The 21,879-nt window shown below is 46.7% G+C and overlaps 1 pseudogene across 1 annotated transcript in view; it reads left to right on the top strand.

Moving 5' to 3' along the window:
- LOC145339839 (alpha-actinin pseudogene) overlaps positions 1 to 21,148 on the top strand; it is a 48,763-nt pseudogene extending 27,615 nt beyond the window's left edge. Inside the window, exons 4-5 of the transcript XR_013886078.1 lie at positions 1,348 to 1,440; positions 20,982 to 21,148. The product of XR_013886078.1 is annotated as an alpha-actinin pseudogene (transcript). The remainder of the gene's footprint in view (positions 1 to 1,347; positions 1,441 to 20,981) is intronic.
- The last annotated feature ends 731 nt before the right edge of the window (positions 21,149 to 21,879 follow it).

The following is a 21,879-nucleotide window of genomic DNA, read 5'->3' as shown; positions in this document are numbered from 1 at the left end:
TCTCACTGTGCTGTTTAACACTCTCTCTCTCTGTCCTGTCCCCCTCTCTCTCTGTGCTGTCCCCCTCTCTCTGTGCTGTCCCCCTCTCTCTCTTTGTGCTGTATCCCTCATCACTGTGCTGTTTAACACTCTCTGTGCTGTCCATAAGAACATAAGAAATAGGAGCAGGAGTAGGCCATCTGGCCCTTCGAGCCTGCCCCGCCATTCAATAAGATCATGGCTGATCTGTCGTGGCTCAGTTCCACTTTCCCGCCCTCTCCCCATAACCCTTAATCCCCTCTCTTATCAAAAACCCATCAACCCGCTTCTTAAAAATATTTAGCGAGGCAGCCTCCACCACTTCAACGGGCAGAGAATTCCAGAGATTCACCACCCTTTGAGTGAAGAAGTTCCTCCTCAACTCCGTTCTGAACTGCCCCCCCTTTATCTTGAGGCTGTGCCCCCTAGTCCTACTGTCTTTTTTGAGCGGGAAGAGTCTTTCCACCTCTATCCTATCCATCCCATTCATCATCTTATACGTCTCAATGAGATCTCCCCTCATTCTTCTAAACTCTAACGAGTACAAGCCTAGTTTATTCAGCCTCTCCTCATAGCTCAACCCCCTCAACTCCGGTATCAGCCTAGTAAACCTCCTCTGCACTCCCTCCAAGGCCAAAATATCCTTGCGCAGGTGCGGCGCCCAAAACTGCACACAGTACTCCAGCTGCGGCCTCACCAATGCCCTATACAGCTGCAGCAAGACCTCCCTACTTTTATATTCAATCCCCCTCGCTATGAAGGCCAGCATCCCATTCGCCTTCCTGACCACCTGCTGCACCTGCAGGCTGGGTTTTTGCGACTCATGCACAAGGACCCCGAGGTCCCTCTGCACCGTCGCCTGCTGCAGTTTTTCGCCACGTAAGTAATAGTCCTTCCTACCATTCTTCCTACCAAAGTGGACCACCTCACACTTGCCAACATTAAATTCCATTTGCCATTTCCTGGCCCATTCGCCCAGCCTATCTAGATCCTTCTGCAGACTCTCCACACCCTCCGCACAATTTGCCTTTCCCCCAATCTTGGTGTCATCAGCAAATTTCGACACCCTACACTCGGTTCCCTCCTCCAGATCATCTATATAAATGGTAAATAGCTGCCTCTCTCTCTCTCTGTTGTTTAACTCTCTCTGTGCTATGCCCCCCCCCCCGTGCTATTTAACTCTCTCTCTGTGCTGTCACCCTCTCTTTCTGTGCTATTCCCCCCCTCTCTCTGTTGTTTAACTCTCTCTCTGTGCTGTCACCCTCTCTTTCTTTGTCAAACGCCTGCATCTCCACATCCTGTTTAACCCTCCCTGTTCCTACGTTCCAGGTCCGCCTTGTGAATATCCGCAATGATGACATAGCGGATGGAAATCCCAAATTGACCTTGGGTTTGATATGGACAATCATTCTTCACTTCCAGGTGAGTGTACTGTCTGCGTCTGGCTTTCTTCATTCAGCCTTCTGTGCAGTTTCCCTCAGGAAAATCTTGCTGGCAACATTTTCAGGCTGAACAATATTCCTAATGCTCAAGCCCAGATACACCACTCTTTGATATCCTTGTTTTCATGGATTGACAGAGTGAGTGAAGCATATGAGGATTCAGCCATTGTGTTCATTCCAGCTCTCTGTAAGAACATTCCACTGAATATCATCCCCCATATTCTCCCCATAACCCACACACTCCCACAATGAATATCATCCCCCCCATATTCTCCCCATAACCCACACACTCCCACAATGAATATCATCCTCCCCATATTCTCTCCATAACCCACACATTCCCACAATGAATATCACCCCCCATATTCTCCCCATAACCCACACATTCCCACAATGAATATCACCCCCCCATATTCTCCCTATAACCCACACATTCCCACAATGAATATCATCCCCCCCATATTCTCCCCATAACCCACACATTCCCACAATGAATATCACCCCCCATATTCTCCCCATAACCCACACATTCCCACACCAAATACCACACCTTGTATTTGAATCATAGAAAAACTACAACACAAACAGGCCCTTCGGCCCACAAGTTGCGCTGACCATATCTTTACCTACGAAGCTTAGCTATAACCCTTAATCCTATTAAATCCCATGTACTCATCCAGAAGTCTCTTAAAAGACCCTAACAAATTTGCCTCCACCACCACTGACAGCAGCCAATTCCACTCACCCACCACCCTCTGAGTGAAAAACTTACCCCTAACATCTCCTCTGTACCTACTCCCCAGCACCTTAAACCTGTGTCCTCTTGTGGCAGCCATTTCAGCCCTGGGAAATAGCCTCCGAGAATCCACCCTACCTATACCTCTCAACATTTTATAAACCTCTATCAGGTCACCTCTCAACCTTCGTCTCTCCAGGGAGGAAAGACCAAGCTCTCTCAACCTATCTTCATAGGGCATTCCAACCAATCCAGGCAACACTCTTGTAAATCTCCTCTGCACCCTCTCAATGGCTTCCACATTCTTACTGTAATGAGGCAACCAGAACTGCGCACAGTACTCCAAGTGGGGTCTGACCAGGATCTTATAAAGTTGCAGCATTACCTCCCGACTCCTAAACTCAATCCCTCGATTAATGAAGGCCAGTACACCATACGCCTTCTTGACCACATCCTCTACCTGCAAAGTCAATTTAAGAGTGCTATGAACTCGGATCCCAAGATCCTCCTGATTCTCTACACTGCTAAGACTCCTACCCTTGATATTATACTCCTTCATCCCATTGGTCCTGCCAGAATGGACCACTACACATTTATCTGCATTGAAGTCCATCTGCCACTTCTCTGCCCAGTCTTGCATCCTATCTATGTCACGCTGCAACTTCTGACATCCCTCCAGACTATCCACAACACCACCAACCTTCGTATCGTCGGCGAACTTACTAACCCATCCCTCCACTTCCTCATCCAGGTCATTTATGAAAATGACAAACAGTAAGGGTCCAAGAACAGATCCCTGGGGCACTCCACTGGTGACCGACCTCCATGCAGAAAAAGACCCATCCACAACCACTCTCTGCCTTCTGCAGGCAAGCCAGTTCTGGATCCACAAGGCCAAAGCCTCTTGGATCCCATGCCCTCTCACCTTCTCAAGACGCCTTGCATGGGGGACCTTATCGAACACCTTGCTGAAGTCCATATAAATCACATCCACCGCTCTTCCTTCGTCAGTGTGTTCAGTCACATTTTCACAAAACTCAACCAGGCTCGTAAGGTACGATCTGCCTTTGACAAAGCCGTGCTGACTATTTTTGATCATACTAAACTTCTCTAAATATTCATAAATCCTGTCTCTAGGAACTTTTCCATCAACTTACCAACCACTGAGGTTAGACTCACCGGTCGATAAGTTCCTGGGCTATCTCTATTCCCTTTCTTGAATAAAGGTACCACATCCGCAATCCTACGGAACCTCTCCCGTCTCCATCGATGACACAAAGATCATTGCCAGGGGCTCTGAAATCTCTTCCCTCACCTCCCACAGTAACCTGGGGTACATCCCATCCAATCCCGGCGTCTTATCTAACTTGATGCTATTCAAAATTTCCAACACATCCTCTTTCTTAATGTCCACGTGCTCAAGCTTTTCAGTCCGTTGCAAGTCTGCACTACAACCACCCAGATCACTTTCCACAGTGAATACTGAAGTACTGTATTCATTGAGCAACACTGCTATTTCTTCTGGGTTTTCAGGACAGGCTGTGCATTGTTCCCCCAAAGGCAGAGCCACACTCCTCATTCTTTGAAGTTTCAGCGTCAGAACAGAATCCTTAGCTCCATCCTTGGCAGAGTGTACACTATTATGAGGGTCAGAACTATGGTAGATGGGAAGAAACTTTTCCCCTTAGTAGTAGGCTTGGTAACCAGGGTGCGGAGATTTAAGGTAAGGGGGCGGGAGATTTAGAGGGGATTTGAGGAAATGGTGTTTCACACAGAGGGGTTGGGAATCTGGAACTCACTGCCTGAAAGGGTGCTAGGGACGGGAACCCTCATTTAAGAAGCATTTGGATGGACTCTGAAACACCATCACACACAGGGCTACTGACCTAGTGCCGAAAATGGGATTGCGATAAATTGGAGATTGATGACGAGGGAAGACAAAGAAAGCTTGAACAGAGAGAATTTTCCCAGAAACCTAGAACAGATTTCCCCTCCTCAGCCTTCTCTGCTCTAAGGAAAACAACTGCAGCTGAAACGTTCCAGCTCAGGCAATGTCCTGGTGAATCCCCTCTGCACCCTTTCTAGTGAAAACTCTTCTTACAGTGTGTGACCAGAACTGCACACTAATGTAGCTGTGACCTTGCAAATGTTGGAAACAGCTCCATCATAAGCTCCCTGCTCTTATATTCTATGCTTCAGCTAATAAAGGCAAATATCCCATTTCTGAACCACCTTATCTGCCTGTCCTGTTGCCTTCAGGGATCTATGGACATGCATCCCAAGGTCCCTGTTGTTCTCTGTACTTCACAACATCCTACCATTCATTGCCTTGTTAGTCTCTCCAAAATGCATCATCTCTCATTGCTCGGGGTTACATTCTAGTTGCCACAGTTCTGCCCATCTGACTACCCCGTCTAGATCATCCCGTAACCTAAGGCTTTACTTCTCATTATTTACAACACCACCAATTTCTGTGCCATCTGTGAGCTTACTGATCATTCTCCTGCATTATTGTCTGGATCATTCACGTACATTACAAACAGCAAGAGCCCTAGCAATGATTCCTGTGCCACACCACTGGGCATAGCCTTTCAATCACAGAAACCTTTGACCCTTACCCTCTGCCTCCAATTTTGTCAAATTGCCCTGGATTCCATGGACACTTAACCCAAGGCTGGAATTAAACCTGGATCCCCTGCACCGTGAAGCAAGAAGAGAAGGATGTGGAGCTAATCAATCTATACACGCACACACATCCAGGCCTCTGCTCCTGTTCTGCGTCTCCCCCCGACCCCCCGCCCAGCTTTAGAATGTTATCCACTATTTTACATTCTCTCTCCATGTCCTTCCTACCAAAATGAATCACTTTACACTTCTCCACATTGAATTTCAACTGCTTTGCCCATTCCAACAGGTTGTCTATGTCCTTTAGAGATTTATCACTATTCTTTTATTTATTCATTCGTGGGACACGGGCGTCACTGGCTGGCCAGTATTTATTGCCCATGCTTAGTTGCCCTTGGGGGACAGTTGAGAGTCAACCACATTGCTGTGGCTCTGGAGTCACATGTGGGCTAAACTGGGTAAGGATAGAACATAGAACATTACAGCGCAGAACAGGCCCTTCGGCCCACGATGTTGCGCCGACCAGTTAAAAAACAATGACCCACTAACCTAAACCAAACCCTTTCCATCCATAAACCTATCCACGGATCTCTTAAACGCCCCCAAACTAGGCGCATCTACAACTGCAGCAGGCAGGGCATTCCAATCCCTCACCACCCTCTGGGTAAAGAACCTACCCCTGACATCCGTCCTATAACTACCACCCCTTAATTTAAAGCTATGCCCCCTCGTGCTGGCTTTCTCCATCCGAGGAAAAAAACTATCACTGTCCACCCTATCCAAACCTCTAATCATCTTATATGTTTCAATAAGATCCCCTCTTAGCCGCCTTCTTTCTAACGAAAACAACCTCAAATCCCTCAGCCTCTCCTCATAGGACCTCCCCTCCATACCAGGCAACATCCTGGTAAACCTCCTCTGCACCCTCTCCAAAGCCTCCACATCCTTCCTATAATGTGGGGACCAGAACTGCACACAGTACTCCAAGTGCGGACGCACCAGAGTTTTGTACAGTTGCAACATGACGCTGCGGCTCCTAAATTCAATCCCCCTACCAATAAACGCCAAGACACCGTATGCCTTCCTAACAACCCTATCTACTTGATTCCCAACTTTCAGGGATCTATGTACACATACACCTAGACCCCTCTGTTCATCCACACTATTCAGAGTCCTCCCGTTAGCCCTATACTCTACACATCTATTATTCCTGCCAGAGTGAATTACCTCACACTTTTCCGCATTAAACTCCATCCTCCACCTCTCGGCCCAGCTCTGCAACTTGACCAAGTCTCCCTGCAAACTATGACACCCTTCCTTACTATCTACCACACCTCCGACTTTGGTGTCATCAGCAAATTTACTAATCCACCCAACTATACCCTCATCCAGATCATTAATAAAGATTACAAACAGCAGTGGCCCCAAAACAGATCCCTGAGGCACACCACTCGTAACCGAACTCCATGACGAATATTTATCATCAACCACCACCCTCTGTCTCCTATCCGCCAGCCAATTCCTGATCCAATTTCCTAAATCACCCTCAATCCCATAATCTGCATTTTCTGCAGAAGCCTACCATGGTGAACCTTATCAAACACCTTACTAAAATCCATATATACCACGTCAACTGCCTACTCCACATATACCATGTCAAGGATGGCAGATTTCCTTCCCTAAAGGACATTAGTGAACCAGATGGGTTTTTCCAACAATCGACAATGGTTTCATGATCATCAGTAGATTCTTAATTCCAGATAAAACATTAAATTCAAATTCCATCATCTGCCATGGTGGGATTCAAATCCAGGTTTCCAGAACATGAGCTGAGTTTCTGGATTAGTAGCAGTAATACCACTCGGCCATTGCCTCCCCTTATCCTGTTCATGGTGTGTCCAGGTTCTGACCCATTTATTCTGAGTCTGCTCCCAACCTCTCCTACATCTTTCTCTTCTTTCCTCCCCCAGCTGATCAACCAGATTCTCCTTCAATGTCTTGACACAAATCACCTCAGCTTCTCACCATGGTACTCAGGGGGAAGAATGTTTCTCCTGACTCTCTGATTGGATTTATTATTGACGCTTTGATATTCATAGCCCAGGTTTTGCTCCTCCCACAATGGGGACATCTTTCCTAAGTCTACCCAGTGAAGCATTTCAGAATTTGAAAGGTTTCTATCAGGTCAACACTCAGAGCTTGCAGGGTCCAGTCTGTGTATCCTTTCCTTATCACCCTCTGTCTGCCACTCTTTGTCCCTCTCTTATTCTCACTCCATCCCTCTATCAACCTCCCAGTCACTCTGTCGCAAGCTCTCTCTCTCCCCCCTCTATCCCTTTCTTTCTCCTTCATCCCCCTCTCCCTCTCTTCCTCTCTAAAGGATTATTTATTAGTCACACGTAAGGCTTACATTAACGCTGCAATGAAGGTACTGTGAAGTTCCTGTAGTCACCACACTCAGGCACCTGTTCGGGTCAGTTACATTTTTGGACTGTGGGAGGAAACCGGAGCACCTGAAGAAAACCCATGTAGACACAGGGAGAATGTGCACTCTATATACAGACAGTGACCCAAGCTGGGAATTGTACCCATGCCCCTGGGGCTGTGAGGCAGCAGTGCTAACTAATGTACCACCATCTTCCTTTCACTCTTACTTTTTTCCCTCCCTCTGTCTCTCCCCCCTGTCTGTTCTGTAATACATGTATTTGCTGCTAATGTTTCTGTTCTCTCGCCGCTGCCCAGATGTTGGAATGTCGGGCTGGCTGGATGCCCATTCTCCACTGGAACAGATTGCTGCTTCTGGAACAATGTTAAATGTTCACCCCTTGCTGGCATGCTTTCAAGCCTGGTTATTCTGGGCCCAGCAGAAGCTTGGGATTAGGCAGAACTGAGAACAGCTTTCAGTTGCTGAACAAAGACCTCTTTATGTTGGGCCAATGTGGAAACATTACCAACTTTGCCCTTTTGAGTGGGAACAGCTTCTGTTGCTCTGTTTCAATCAGAGCAGCTCTGCCATGACATGAGAAAGCAGAGACTCACAGAAGATTAATAATAGGGGAGGAGGCCATTCAGCCCATCATGTCCATGTCAGTCGACAAAGTACGCCCCAGACAAATCCCACCTTCCCTCACTTGTTCTGCAGCCCCACAGTTGCTCAGACAGACATCCAAGCAGCCTGTCAATGTGGTGAGAGTTTCTGCCTCTGTCCCCCTTCCAGGCAGTGACTTCCTCCTCATCCCTCTCTGGGTGAAAGAATGTTTACAAATTGCATCTCTAATCCTTCAGCCAATTACTTCAGATCTTTGCTCCTCAGCTTTTCCCCCTTCTGTTAATGTGAATAGGTGACGTTTGCCTTTAAATCAGCCCGTAACCTTGTTGATTCCAAAAAAAAACCTCTCTCTCTTGCAGACTCTCTCTCGCTGTCTCTCTCTCTCTCGCTGTCTCCCTCTCTTGCTGTCTCTCTCTCTCCCTCGCTGTCTCTCTCTCTCTATCGCTACCTCTCTCTCACTGACTCTCTCTTTCGCTGTGTCTCTCTGGCTGTGCACAAATCTCCGTCCCAAGTTTTAAAGCACCACCTGAAACCTCAGAAACTACCCTCTCCATCTCTCGCTGTCTGTCTCTTTCTCTTGCTGTCTCTTGCTGTCCCTCTCTCTCGCTGTGTCCCTCTCTCTCGCTGTGTCCCTCTCTCTCGCTGTGTCCCTCTCTCTTACTGTGTCTGTCTCTCACTGTGTCTCTTTCTCTCTCTTTCTTTCACTGTCTCTCGCTGTTCTCTCTCGCTGCATCTGTCACGCTGTGTCTCTCTCACAGTCTCTCTCTCTCGCTGTCTCTCTCTCGCTGTCTCTCTCTCTCTCGCTGTCTCTCGCTGTCTCCCTCTCTCGCTGTCTCCCTCTCTCGCTGTCTCCCTCTCTCGCTGTCTCCCTCTCTCGCTGTCTCCCTCTCTCGCTGTCTCCCTCTCTCGCTGTCTCCCTCTCTCGCTGTCTCCCTCTCTCGCTGTCTCCCTCTCTCCCTGTCTCCCTCTCTCCCTGTCTCCCTCTCTCCCTGTCTCCCTCTCTCCCTGTCTCCCTCTCTCCCTGTCTCTCTCTCTCCCTGTCTCTCTCTCTCCCTGTCTCTCTCTCTCCCTGTCTCTCTCTCTCCCTGTCTCTCTCTCTCCCTGTCTCTCTCTCTCTCCCTCGCTGTCTCTCTCTCTCGCTACCTCTCTCTGGCTGTGTCTCTCTGGCTGTGTCTTTCTGGCTGTGTCTCTCTCTCTTGCTGTCTCTCTCGCTGTCTCTCTCTCTCTGCGCCTTTGTCTCTCCATCTCTCTCTCTCTGTCTGTCTCTGTCCCTCTCGCTCTGTCTCCCTGCTTCACTCCCTCTCTGCTTCTCTTTTTCCATCTCTTTTTCCATCTCTCATTATCTTGATCTCGCTATCTCTCTCGCTGTGTCACTCTCTTGCAGGTCAGCACAGTGGTTAGCATTGCTGCCTCATAGCTCCAGGGTCCTGGGTTCGATTCCCAGATTGGGTCACTGTCTGTGTGCAGTTTGCACATTCTCCCCGTGTTTCCGTGGGTTTCCCCCGGGTGCTCTGGTTTCCACCCACAGTCTGAAAGATGTCGTGGTTAGTCACATTGACCCGAACAGGTGGCGGAGTGTGGTGACTAAGGGAATTTCACAATAACTTCATTGCAGTGATAATGAAAGCCTTATTTCTGACACTAATAAACTTTAAAAATTTGAAACTTTTAACAAAAACTTTAAAACATCTATCTCTCTGCCTTTCTCTCACCATCTCTCTCTCTCTCTCCATTTCAGTTTCTTTCTCTCTCTGTCTCTCTCATAGAAACACTGAAGATAGGAGCAGGAGGAGGCCATTCGGCCCTTCGAGCCTGCTCCACCATTCATTATGATCATAGCTGATCATCCAACTCAATAGCCTAATCCTGTTTTCTCCCCATAACCTTTGATCCCATTCACCCCAAGTGCTATATCCAGCTGCCCCTTGAGTACATTCAATGTTTTGGCATCAACTACTTCCTGTGGGAATGAGTTCCACAGGCTCACCACTCTCTGGGTGAAGAAATGTTTCCTCACCTCCATCCTAATGGTCCACCCTGAATTCTTACTGACCCCTGGCTCTGGACTCCCCCACCATCAGGAATATCCTCCCTGTATCGACCCTGTCTAGACCTGTTAGAATTTTATAAGTCTCTATGAGATCCCCCCTCATTTGTCTGAACTCCAGTTAAAACAATCCTAACCAAGTCAATCTCTCCTCATACATCAGTCCCACCATCCCCGGAATCAGCCTGGTAAACCTTCACTGCACTCCCTCGAGAGCAAGAACATCCTTCCTCAGAAAAGGAGACCAAAACTGCACACAATCCTCTAGGTGTAGCCTCACCAAGGCCCTGTATAATTGTAACAACACATCCCTGCTCCTGTCGAGTCACAGAGTCATAGAGATTACAACATGGAAACAGGCCCTTCGGTTCACCTTGTATATGCTGCTCTTTTTTTTGAAACCCGTAAACTAATCCCAATTGCCTGCATTTGGCCCATATACTTCTATACCCATTTTACCCATGTAACTGTCTAAATGCTTTTTAAAGATAAAATTGTACCCGCCTCTACTACTACCTAGACACTCACCACCCTCTGTGTGAAAAAATTGCCCCTCTGGACACTTTTATACCTCTCCCCTCTCACCTTAAACCTATGCCCTCTGGTTTTAGACTCTCCTACCTTTGAGAAAAGATATTGACTATCTACCTTGTCTATACCCCTCATTATTTTATAGACCTCTATAAGATCACTCCTCAGCCTCCTACGCTCCAGAGAAAAACGTCCCAGTCTATTCAGCCTCTCCTTATAACTCAATCCATCAAGTCCCGGTAACATCCTAGTAAATCTATTTTGCATTCTTTCTAGTTTAATAATATATTTTCTATAAGAACATAAGAAATAGGAGCAGAAGTAGGCCATCTAGCCCTTCGAGCCTGCCCACCATTCAATAAGATCATGGCTGATCTGTCATGGCTCAGTTCCACATTCCCGCCCTCTCCCCATAATAGGGTGACCACAATTGCACACAGTATTCCAAGTGTGGCCTTACCAATGTCTTGTACAACTTCAACAAGACGTCCCAACTCCTGTATTCGGTGTTCTGAACAATGAAACCAAGCATGCTGAATACCTTCTTCACCACTCTGTCCACCTGTGACTCCACTTTCAAGGAGCTATGAACCTGTACCCCTAGATCTCTTTGTTCTGTAACTTTCCTCAACGCCCTACCGTTAACTGAATAAGTCCTGCCCTGGTTCAGTCTACCAAAATGCATCGCCTCGCAATTGTCCAAATTAAACTCCATCTGCCTTTTGTCAGCCCACTGGCCCAATTGATCAAGATCCCATTACAATTGGAGATAACTTTCTTCACTGTCCACCATGCCACCAATCTTAGTGTCATCTGCAAACTTACTAACCATGCTTCCTGTATTCTCATCCAAATCGTTAACATAAATGACAAATAACAGTGGACCCAGCACTGATCCCTGAGGCACACCGCTGGTCACAGGCCTCCAGTTTGAAAGACAACTCTCTATAACCACTCTCTGGCATCAGTCAAGAAGCCAATTTTGTATCCATTTAGATACCTCACCCTGGATCCTGTGGAACTCGAAACCTCTCACAATGAAGGCCAGCATACCATTTGCCTTCTTTACCGCCTGTTGTACCTGCATGCTTACCTTCAGTGACTGGTACACAAGAACACCCAGGTCCCTCTGCACACTCCCCTCTCCCAATTTACAGCCATTCAGGTAGTAATCTGCCTTCTTGTTTTTGCTTCCAAAGTGAATAACCTCACATTTATCCAAATTATACTGCATCTGCCATTGATTAGCCCGCTCACCCAACCTGTCCAGATCATTCTGAAGGATCTCTGTATCCTCGTCACAGTTCACCCTCCCACCCAGCTTGGTATCAACTGAAAACTTTGAGATGTTACATCTTGTTCCCTCATCCAAATCATTAATATATATTGTGAATAGCTGGGGTCCCAGCACCGATCCCTGTGGCACCCCACTAGTTAGTGCCGGCCAATTTGAAAAGCACCCATTAATTCCTACTCTTTGTTTCCTCTCTGCCAACCAGTTTTCTATCCATCTCAATACATTTCCTCCAATCCCATGCACTTTAATCTTGCACAATAATCTCTTATGCGGGACTTTATCAACACTTTCTGAAACAGCAAATAGATGACATCGACTGGCTCCCCCTTGTCAACTTTACTAGTTACATCTTCAAAGAATTCCAACAGATTTATCAAGCATGATTTCCCCTTCATCAATCCATGCTGACTCTGCCTGATCCTGTCACTGCTTTCTAAATGCTCTGCTATAAAGTCCTTGATAATGGATTTGAGAATTTTCCCCACTGCCGATGTTAAGCTTACTGGTCTATAATTCCCTGTTTTCTCTCCACCTCCCTTTTTGAATATTGGAGTGAGATTCACTACTCTCCAATCTGCGGGGACTGTTCCAGAGTCTATAGAATCCTGGAAGATGCCCACCAATGCATCTACTATTTCCAGAGCTACTTCCTTAAGTATCCTGGGATGTAGATTATCAAACTGGAGATTTATCCACCTTCAATCCCATCAATTTTCCCTGTACCATTTCTCTACTAATATTATCTCTCTGGATATTCCCTCTCACTAAATCTTACATTCTCCAACATTTCTGGTATCTGATTTGTGTCTCTTTTGTGAAGACAGAACCAAAATATGTATTCAGTTTCTTGGCCATTTCTTTGTTCCCTATTATACATTCCCCCATTTCTGTCTGTAGGGGACCTACATTTGTCTTCACCAACCTCTTTCTCTTCACGTATCTATAGAAACTCTTAGTGTTAGTCTTTATGTTCCCTACAAGCTTACTTTCGTATTGTATTTTCCCCTTCTTAATCAATCCCTTGGTCCTTCTTTGCTGAATTCTAAACTGCTCCCAATCCTCAGACCAATTAGTTTTCTTGGCCAATCTGTATGCTTCTTCCTTAGATCGGACACTCTCTCCAATTTCCTTTGTAAGCCATGGATTGGCCCATTTTGTTTTTGTGCCAGACAGGAATAAACACTTGCTGCAGTTCCCCCATGTGTTCCCTGAATGTTTGCCATTGTCTATCCACTGGCATCCCTTTAAGTAACTCTCCCCAATCTGTCAAGGCCAACTCGTGCCTCATATTCCCATAGTTTCCTTTATAAAGATTCAGCACCCAAGTCTCCGAATCAACTACTTCACTCTCCATCTTGAATAAAAATTCTATCATGTTCTAGTCGCTCATCTCCACAGGGTCTGGTACAGCTGGATTGGCAATGATTCCCTTCTCATTACACAGTGCCCAGTCTAAGATGGCCTGCTCTCTGGTTGGTTCCTCCACATATTGGTGAAGAAAACCATCCCGTATACACTCCAGGAATTCCTGCTCTATGGCATTGTGGCTAATTTGATTTGCCCAATCTATGTGTAGATTAAAATCACCCATCATCACCGATATTCCCTTATCACACGCATCTCTAATTTTGTGTTTAATGCCATTCCCAACATCACCGCTGCAGTTTGGGGTCTGTATATCACACGCAGTAATGTTTTTTGTCCCTTGGTATTTCTCAACTCTACCCATACAGACTCCACGATGTCAGAGCGAATATCCTTTCTCACTATTGTGTAAATTTCCTCTTTAACCAGCTGTGCCACTCCACCACCTTTTCCTTTATGTCTGCCCTTCCTAAATATTGAATATCCTGGAACATTCAGTTCCCATCCCTGGTCACCCTGCAGCCATGTCTCCCGAATCCCACATATATCGTACCTGTTTACAGCTATCTGCGTGATTAGTTCATCCACTTTATTGCGAATGCTCCGCGTATTAAGGCTCAGAGCCTTTAAACTTGTCTTTCCCTCTGCCTCTCTTTCTCAATCTGTCTCTCTCTCTCTCTGTTCCCTCTCTTATTGTCTCTCTCTCTCTGCCTCCTTTGCTTGTCTCTCTCTCTCTCCCTCTCTCACTGTCTCCCTCTCTCACTGTCTCTTTCTCACTCTGCCCCTTTCTTTCTCCCCACTTCCCTCTCTCTGCCCGTCTCTCTTTCATCTCTTTTTCCATCTCTCACTTGCTCTCTCGCTATCTCTCGCGCTGTCTCTCTCTCTTGTTGTGTCTCTCTGTCACTGCATCTTTCTCTCTCTGCCTCTCACTCTCTGTCTGTCTGTCTCTTTCTCTGCCTCTCTCTTTCCATCTCTTTCTCCATCTCTCACTTACTTGCTGTTTGTCTCACTGTGTCTCTCTGACTCATTGTGTCTCTCTCTCTCGCAGTGTGTGTGTCTCTCTCTCAATGTCTCTTTTTCCATCTCTCTCTCTCCATTTGTCTCCGTCTCTCTCTGTTTCTTTCTCTCCTTTTCTCTCTCTGTCTTCAGCTGGAGTACTGTGTGCAGTTTTGGGCACCGCACCTGCGCAAAGATATTTTGGCCTTGGAGGGAGTGCAGAGGAGGTTTACTAGGCTGATACCGGAGTTGAGGGGGTTGAGCTATGAGGAGAGGCTGAATAAACTAGGCTTGTACTCGTTAGAGTTTAGAAGAATGAGGGGAGATCTCATTGAGACGTATAAGATGATGAATGGGATGGATAGGATAGAGGTGGAGAGACTCTTCCCGCTCAAAAAAGACAGTAGGACTAGGGGGCACAGCCTGAAGATAAAGGGGAGGCGGTTTAGAACGGAGTTGAGGAGGAACTTCTTCACTCAAAGGGTGGTGAATCTCTGAAATTCTCTGCCCGTTGAAGTGGTGGAGGCTACCTCGCTAAATATTTTTAAGACGTGGGTTGATGGGTTTTTGATAGGAGAGGGGATTAAGGGTTATGGGGAGAGGGTGGGAAGGTGGAACTGAGCCACGACAGATCAGCCATGATCTTATTGAATGGCGGGGCAGGCTCGAAGGGCTAGATGGCCTACTCCTGCTCCTATTTCTTATGTTCTTATGTTCTATTCTAGCTTGTCTCTCGCTCTGTGTCTCTCATTCTCACTGTCTCTCTCTCATTGTCTCTCTCTCTTCCATCTTTATCCATCTCTCACTTTCTCACTGTCTGTCTCTCTCTCTGTGTCTCTGTCTGTCTCTCTCTTTCTCTCTCTGTCTTTATCTCTCTTTCTTCACCTCTCTCTGTTCCTCTTACAACATTCTATTAACCTCCCTCTTTGAGCCTTATCTCTGCTATCCAGTATTCTCTCATGGAGAGGATCTCGCTGGAGAGATGTAGTAATAACAGAGTTGTCGTGATGGGAGACTTTAATTTCCCAAACATCGACTGGAATATCCCTAGGGCAAGGGGTTTGGATGGGGCGGAGTTTGTTAGGTGTGTTCAGGAGGGTTTCCTGACACAGTATGTGGATAAGGCTATGAGAGGAGAGGCTGTACTTGACCTGGTACTGGCTTTTGTAAAAGGCAGATCGTGCCTCATGAGCCTGGTTGAGTTCTTTGAAAATGTGACTAAACACATTGACAAAGGAAGAGCAGTAGATGTGGTTTATATGGACTTCAGCAAGGCGTTCAATAAGAACATAAGAAATAGGAGCAGGAGTAGGCCATCTAGCCCTTCGAGCCTGCCCCGCCATTCAATAAGATCATGGCTGATCTGAAGTGGATCAGTTCCACTTTCCTGCTTTCTCCCCATAACCCTTAATTCCCTTGTCTATCAGAAACCTATCTACCCGTGACTTAAATATATTTAGTGAGGTCGCCTCCACCACTTCAACGGGCAGAGAATTCCAGAGATTCACCACCCTTTGAGTGAAGAAGTTCCTCCTCAACTCTGATCTAAACTGCCCCCCCTTATCTTGAGGCTGTGCCCTCTAGTCCTGCTATCCTTTCTATGTGGGAAGAATCTCTCTACCCTATCTATCCCCTTCATTATCTTATACTTCTCTATAAGATCCCCCCTCATCCTTCTAAACTCCAATAAGGTCCCTCATGCGTGACAAAGAACAAAGTCCGGGCAAATGTGAGGTAATGCATTTTGGAAGGTCTAATACAGATAGGAAATAGACAGTAAATGGCAGAACCCTTAAGAGTATTGATAGGCAGAGGGATCTGGGTGTACAGGTACACAGCTCACTGAAAGTGGCAATGCAGGTGGATAAGGTAGTCAGGAAGGCATACGGCATGCTTGCCTTCATTGGCCGGGGTATTGAGTTTAAAAATTGGCAAGTCGTGTTGCAGCTTTATACAACCTTAGTTAAGCTGCACTTGGAATATAGTGTTCAATTCTGGTCACCACACCACCAGAAGGATGTGGAGGTTTTGGAGAAGGTACAGAAAAGATTTACCAGGATGTTGCCTGGTATGGAGGGCATTAACTACGAGGAGAGGTTGGTGAAACTTGGTTTGTTCTCACTGGAACGATAGAGGTTGAGGGGAGACCTGATAGAAGTCTATAAGATTATGAGAGGGATGGACAGAGTGGATAGTCAGAAGCTTTTTCCCAGGGTGGAAGAGTCAATTACTAGGGGGCACAGGTTTAAGGTGCGAGGGGCAAGGTTTAAAGGAGATGTACGAGGCAGATTTTTTAAACACAGTAGTGGGTGCCTGGAACTCGTTGCCGGGGGAGGTAGTGGAAGTGGATACGGTAGTGAGTTTTATGGGGTGTCTTGACAAGCACATGAATAGGATGGGAATAGAGGGATATGGTCCCCGGAAAGGTAGGGGGTTTTAGTTAGGCCGGGCAGCATGGTCGGTGCAGGCTTGGAGGGCCGAATGGCCTGTTCCTGTGCTGTAATTTTCTTTGTCTTTGTTCTTGAGGGTAACTAGACATGGATAGTCAACATGGCTTTGTCAGCGAGAGATCATAGAAGCATAGAAAGTAGGAGCAGATGAGGCCCTTCAGCCCTTCGAGCCTGTTCTCTTCATTGTGTAAGAAATCTCACAACATCAGGTTGAAGTCCAACCAGTTTATTTGCTAGTAAACCCACAAGCTTTGGGGGTTTGCCCCTTCGTCAAGTGAATGGTGAATTCTGGTCTCCACTCACCTGACAAAGGGGCAAACCCCGAAAGCTTGTGGGATTACTATCAAATAATGTTGGACCCTTAGAGGATGAGAGAGGGGATTTAGCGGTGGGAGATGAAGAAATGGCTGAGGCTTTAAATAAGTTTTTTGCCTCTGTCTTCACGGAGGAGGACACGAATAGTTTGCCGGATATTAAAGATAGAGGGATGGTAGGAGTTGAGGGCCTGAAAGCGATTACTGTCACTAGAGAGGTAGTGCTTGATAGACTAATGGGACTGAAGGTGGACAAGTCCCCAGGACCGGATGGAATGATCCCAAGGTTCTGAAGGAAATGGCAGAGGTGATAGTGGATGCCTTAGTAATTATTTACCAAAATTCACTGGATTCCGGGGAAGTGCCGGAACGTTGGAAAACGGCTAATGTTACGCCGCTGTTTACAAAAGGTAGCAGACAAAAGGCAGGGAATTATAGGCCGGTTAGTTTAACGTCTGTAGTTGGAAAAATGCTAGAATCTGTCATCAAAGAAGAAATAGTGAGGCACCTAGAAAAGAATGGTTTGATCGAGCAGACGCAGCATGGATTCGTTAAGGAGAAGTCGTGTTTGACGAATTTATTGGATTTCTATGAGGATGTGACTAGTGCAGTAGACAGAGGGGAGCCGGTGGATGTGGTGTTTTTCGATTTCCAAAAGGCGTTTGATAAGGTGCCTCATAAAAGGTTGCTACAGAAGGTTAGGATGCACGGAGTTAGGGGTAAGGTATTCGCGTGGATAGAGGATTGGCTGTCTAATAGGAAGCAGAGAGTTGGTATCAATGGTGCTATTCGGATTGGCGGTTGGTGACTAGTGGAGTGCCGCAGGGATCGGTGCTGGGGCCTCAGCTCTTTACCATTTATATAGATGATCTGGAGGAGGGGGCTGAGTGTAGGGTGACGAAATTTGCTGATGACACGAAGATGAGTGGAAAAGCAAATTGCGCGGAGGGTGTGGAAAGTCTGCAGAGAGATCTGGATAGGCTGAGCGAGTGGGTGAGGACCTGGCATATGGAGTATAATGTGAGGTTATCCACTTTGGCAGAAATAATAGTAGGAGGGATTATTATTTAAAAGGCGAAAAGCTGCAGCATGCTACGGTGCAGAGGGACCTGGGGGTCCTTGTGCATGAATCGCAAAAACCCAGTGTGCAGATGCAGCAGGTGATCAAGGAGGCGAATGGGATGCTGGCCTTCATAGCAAGGGGGATAGAATATAAAAGCAGGGAGGTTTTGCTGCAACTGTACAGGGCACTGGTGAGGCCGCAGCTGGAGTACTGTGTGCAGTTTTGGTCGCTGCACTTGTGCAAGGATATTTTGGCCTTGGAGGCAGTGCAGAGGAGGTTCACCAGGCTGATACCGGAGATGAGGGGGTTGGCCTACGAGGAGAGATTAAATAGACTGGGTCTGTACTTGTTGGAGTTTCGAAGGATGAGGGGGGATCTTATAGAGACGTATAAGATAATGAAAGGGATGGATATGTTAGAGGTAGAGAGATTCTTCCCTCTTAGAAAGGATAGCAGGACTAGAGGGCACAGACTGAAGATAAGGAGGGTGCAGTTTAGATCGGAGTTGAGGAGGAACTTCTTCACTCAATGGGTGGTGAATCTCTGGAATTCTCTGCCCGTTGAAGTGGTGGAGGCTACCTTGCTAAATATATTTAAGTCATGGGTAGATAGGTTTCTGATAGACAAGGGAATTAAGGGTTATGGGGAGAAGGCGGGAAAGTGGAACTGATCCACTTCAGATCAGCCATGATCTTATTGAATGGCGGGGCAGGCTCGAAGGGCTAGATGGCCTACTCCTGCTGCTATTTCTTATGTTCTTAAATAAACCTGTTAGACTTTAATCTGGTGTTGTGAGACTTCTTACTGCATTTCCCCCTGTCCAACACTGGCATCTCCACATCATGCTCTTTATTATGGTCATAGCTGATCGTCCAACTCAATAGCCTAAGCCTGCATTCTCCCCAGATCCTAGAAACATAGAGAAATTACAGCACAGAAGAAAGCCACTCAGCCCATCTTGTCCATGCCAGCGTGGGGGACCAAGGTGCCCTTTCCAATCGCACCTTGCTACACCCGGCGCAAAACTCTGTAGCTTACAGCACTTAGGGTGCAGATCTAGGTACATTTTCAAAGAGTTTAGGGCCTCTGCCTCCACAACCAACTTGAGCAGCAAATTCCGGACGTCCAACACTCTCTGCATAAAAAAGTTCTTCCTCATGGCCTCTCTGCACCTTCTCATAGAATCCCTACAGTACAGAAGGAGGCCATTCGTCCTATTGAGTTTGCACTGACCACAGTCCCACCCAGGTCTTATTCCCATAACCCCACTTATTTACTCTGCTAATTCCCTGACACTAAGGGGCAATTTTAGCACAGCCAATGAACCTAACCTGCACATCTTTGGACTGTGGGAGGAAACCGGAGCACCTGGCGGAAACCCACACAGACACAGGGAGAATGTGCAAACTGCACACAGACAGTGACCTGAGCTGGGAATCGAACCCAGGACCCTGGTGCTGTGAGGCAGCGGCACTAACCACTGTACCACCGTGATGCCTCTTGGATCTATGTTCCCTGGCTCTAGCATTTTTCATCAAGGGAAACCATTTTATCCTGCCCAGGCTGTCCCTTCCCTCTATAAAGTCACCCCTCAGCCTCCTTTGTTCCAAGGGAAATAACCTCAACCTATTCAATCTCTCCTCGTAGCTACACTTTTCTACCCTGGCAACATCCTTGTAAATCTCTGCACTCTCTCCAGAGCAATCACATCATTCCTGTAATGTGAGCAGAACTGTAGATGATACTCCAGTTGTGGCCTCACCAGTGTTTTATATACTTCCAACATTGTATCCTTACTTTTATATTGTATACCTCTGCCAATGAAAGAGAGCATTCTGTATGCCTTCTTTACAACCTTATCTAGCATTAGGATGCTGTGCATCTGTACACTGAGATTCTCACTTCATCACCCCCTCTCAGTGTATCCCCATTTGCTGTATATTTCCTATAACTGTTTAACCTCTCTAAATACATCACCTCACACTTTTTTGTAAAAATGCACCTGCCACTTTCTCACCTGCTCCACCAATCCATCAATATTGTTTTGGAGATTAGAATTATCCTCTACACTTTCTACTACTCGCCCAATCTTTGTGTCACCTGCACATTTTCCAATCGTGCCTTCCAGGTTCACATCCAAATCTAATATATAATACAAACAGCAAGGGTCCCAACACTGAGCCCTGTGGAACACCACTAGAAACAACTTTCCGTCTGCAAGGGCACTATCCAACATTATCCTTTGTTTCCTGTCACTAAGCCACTTTGGATCCAGTTTGCCACACCCTGTACCCCAAAGGCTTTTACTTTTTGACCAATTGGCCATGTGGGACCTTGTTAAAATCAATGTGAACAACATCCACTTCATTTCAGCTCTGACACAGGCTCATCCAGCCAATGCTGTCAAACCTGCTGAGATTTTCCAGCGTTTTCTGTTTTTGATCCACCGCACTACCTCCATCAACCCTTCTTGCCTGTTCCTCAAAGAATTCAATCAAGTTTGTGAGACAACACTTTCCTTTAACTAATCCACGCTGAATAGGAAACAACAGCAAATGACTTGTTTCAGAATTGAACCAATCACAAGATTTCTGATTGCAACACCCAAATGAAGAACCATACCCCTAAACCAGTGAGCCTTCACTAACAAACTTGATTGAACTTTTTGAGGAGGTGACCAGATGTGCAGACAAGGGTAGTACAGTGGATGTCAGCAAAGCCTTTGACAAGGTCCCACGTGGGAGACTGATGCTGAAGGTAAGATCCAATGGAATCCAGGGCAGTTTGGCAAATTGGATCCAAAATTGGCTTTGTGGCAGGAGGCAGAGTGTGATGGTCAAAGGATGTTTTTGTGACTGGAAGCCTGTGTCCAGTGGTGTTCTGCAGGGATCGCTGCTAAGTCCCTTGCTAATTATCTGACCATTAAATGGCAGCTGGGGCGTGTTATTGGGTGAGTTTGTCCCAAGCTGGAATGGGCTTGTTGTGATGTGTGAATGTGTGATATTTTGTGATGTTGGCAGTGAGAGTGAATTGTTTGTCTGCTTTTAGATCTCGGATATCCAGGTCACTGGGCAGTCTGATGATATGACAGCTAAAGAGAAGCTGCTACTGTGGTCTCAGAGGATGGTGGAAGGATATCCCGAGCTGAAATGTGACAATTTCACCAGCAGCTGGAGAGACGGCAAACTGTTCAATGCAGTTATCCACAGACACAGGTACTGGCTTAGGGGCTGCAACCATTCTGTCTGCACATACACACACACACACTCACACACACTCACTCACTCACTCACTCACTCACTCACTCACTCACTCTCACACACACACACTCACTCACTCACTCACTCACTCACTCACTCACTCACTCACTCACTCACTCACTCACTCACACTCACTCTCACACACACACACACTCACACACACACTCACTCTCAAACACACACACACTCACTCTCTCACACACACACACTCACTCTCTCACACACACACACTCACTCACTCACACACACACTCACTCTCACACACACACACTCACTCACACACACACACACACACTCACTCTCTCACACACACTCACTCTCACACACACACACTCGCTCTCTCACACACACACACACTCACTCACTCACACACACTCACACACACACACTCACACTCACACACACACACTCACACTCACACACACACACTCACACTCACACACACACACTCACTCTCACACACAATCACACACACACACTCTCACACACACACACTCTCACACACACTCTCACACACACACACACTCACACACACACACACACACACACTCACACACACACACTCTCACACACACTCACACACACACTCTCACACACACTCACACTCACTCACACACACTCTCTCACACACACACACACACTCACTCACACACACTCACACTCACACACACACTCACACACACACT

This window comes from Carcharhinus amblyrhynchos, unplaced genomic scaffold (genome assembly GCF_965287045.1).
Source record: "Carcharhinus amblyrhynchos unplaced genomic scaffold, sCarAmb.v2.hapA scaffold_698, whole genome shotgun sequence".
Taxonomy (NCBI): Eukaryota; Metazoa; Chordata; class Chondrichthyes; order Carcharhiniformes; family Carcharhinidae; genus Carcharhinus; species Carcharhinus amblyrhynchos.
Note: the sequence above shows the minus strand (reverse complement) of the source record. Positions and strands in the feature narration are given on the sequence as shown.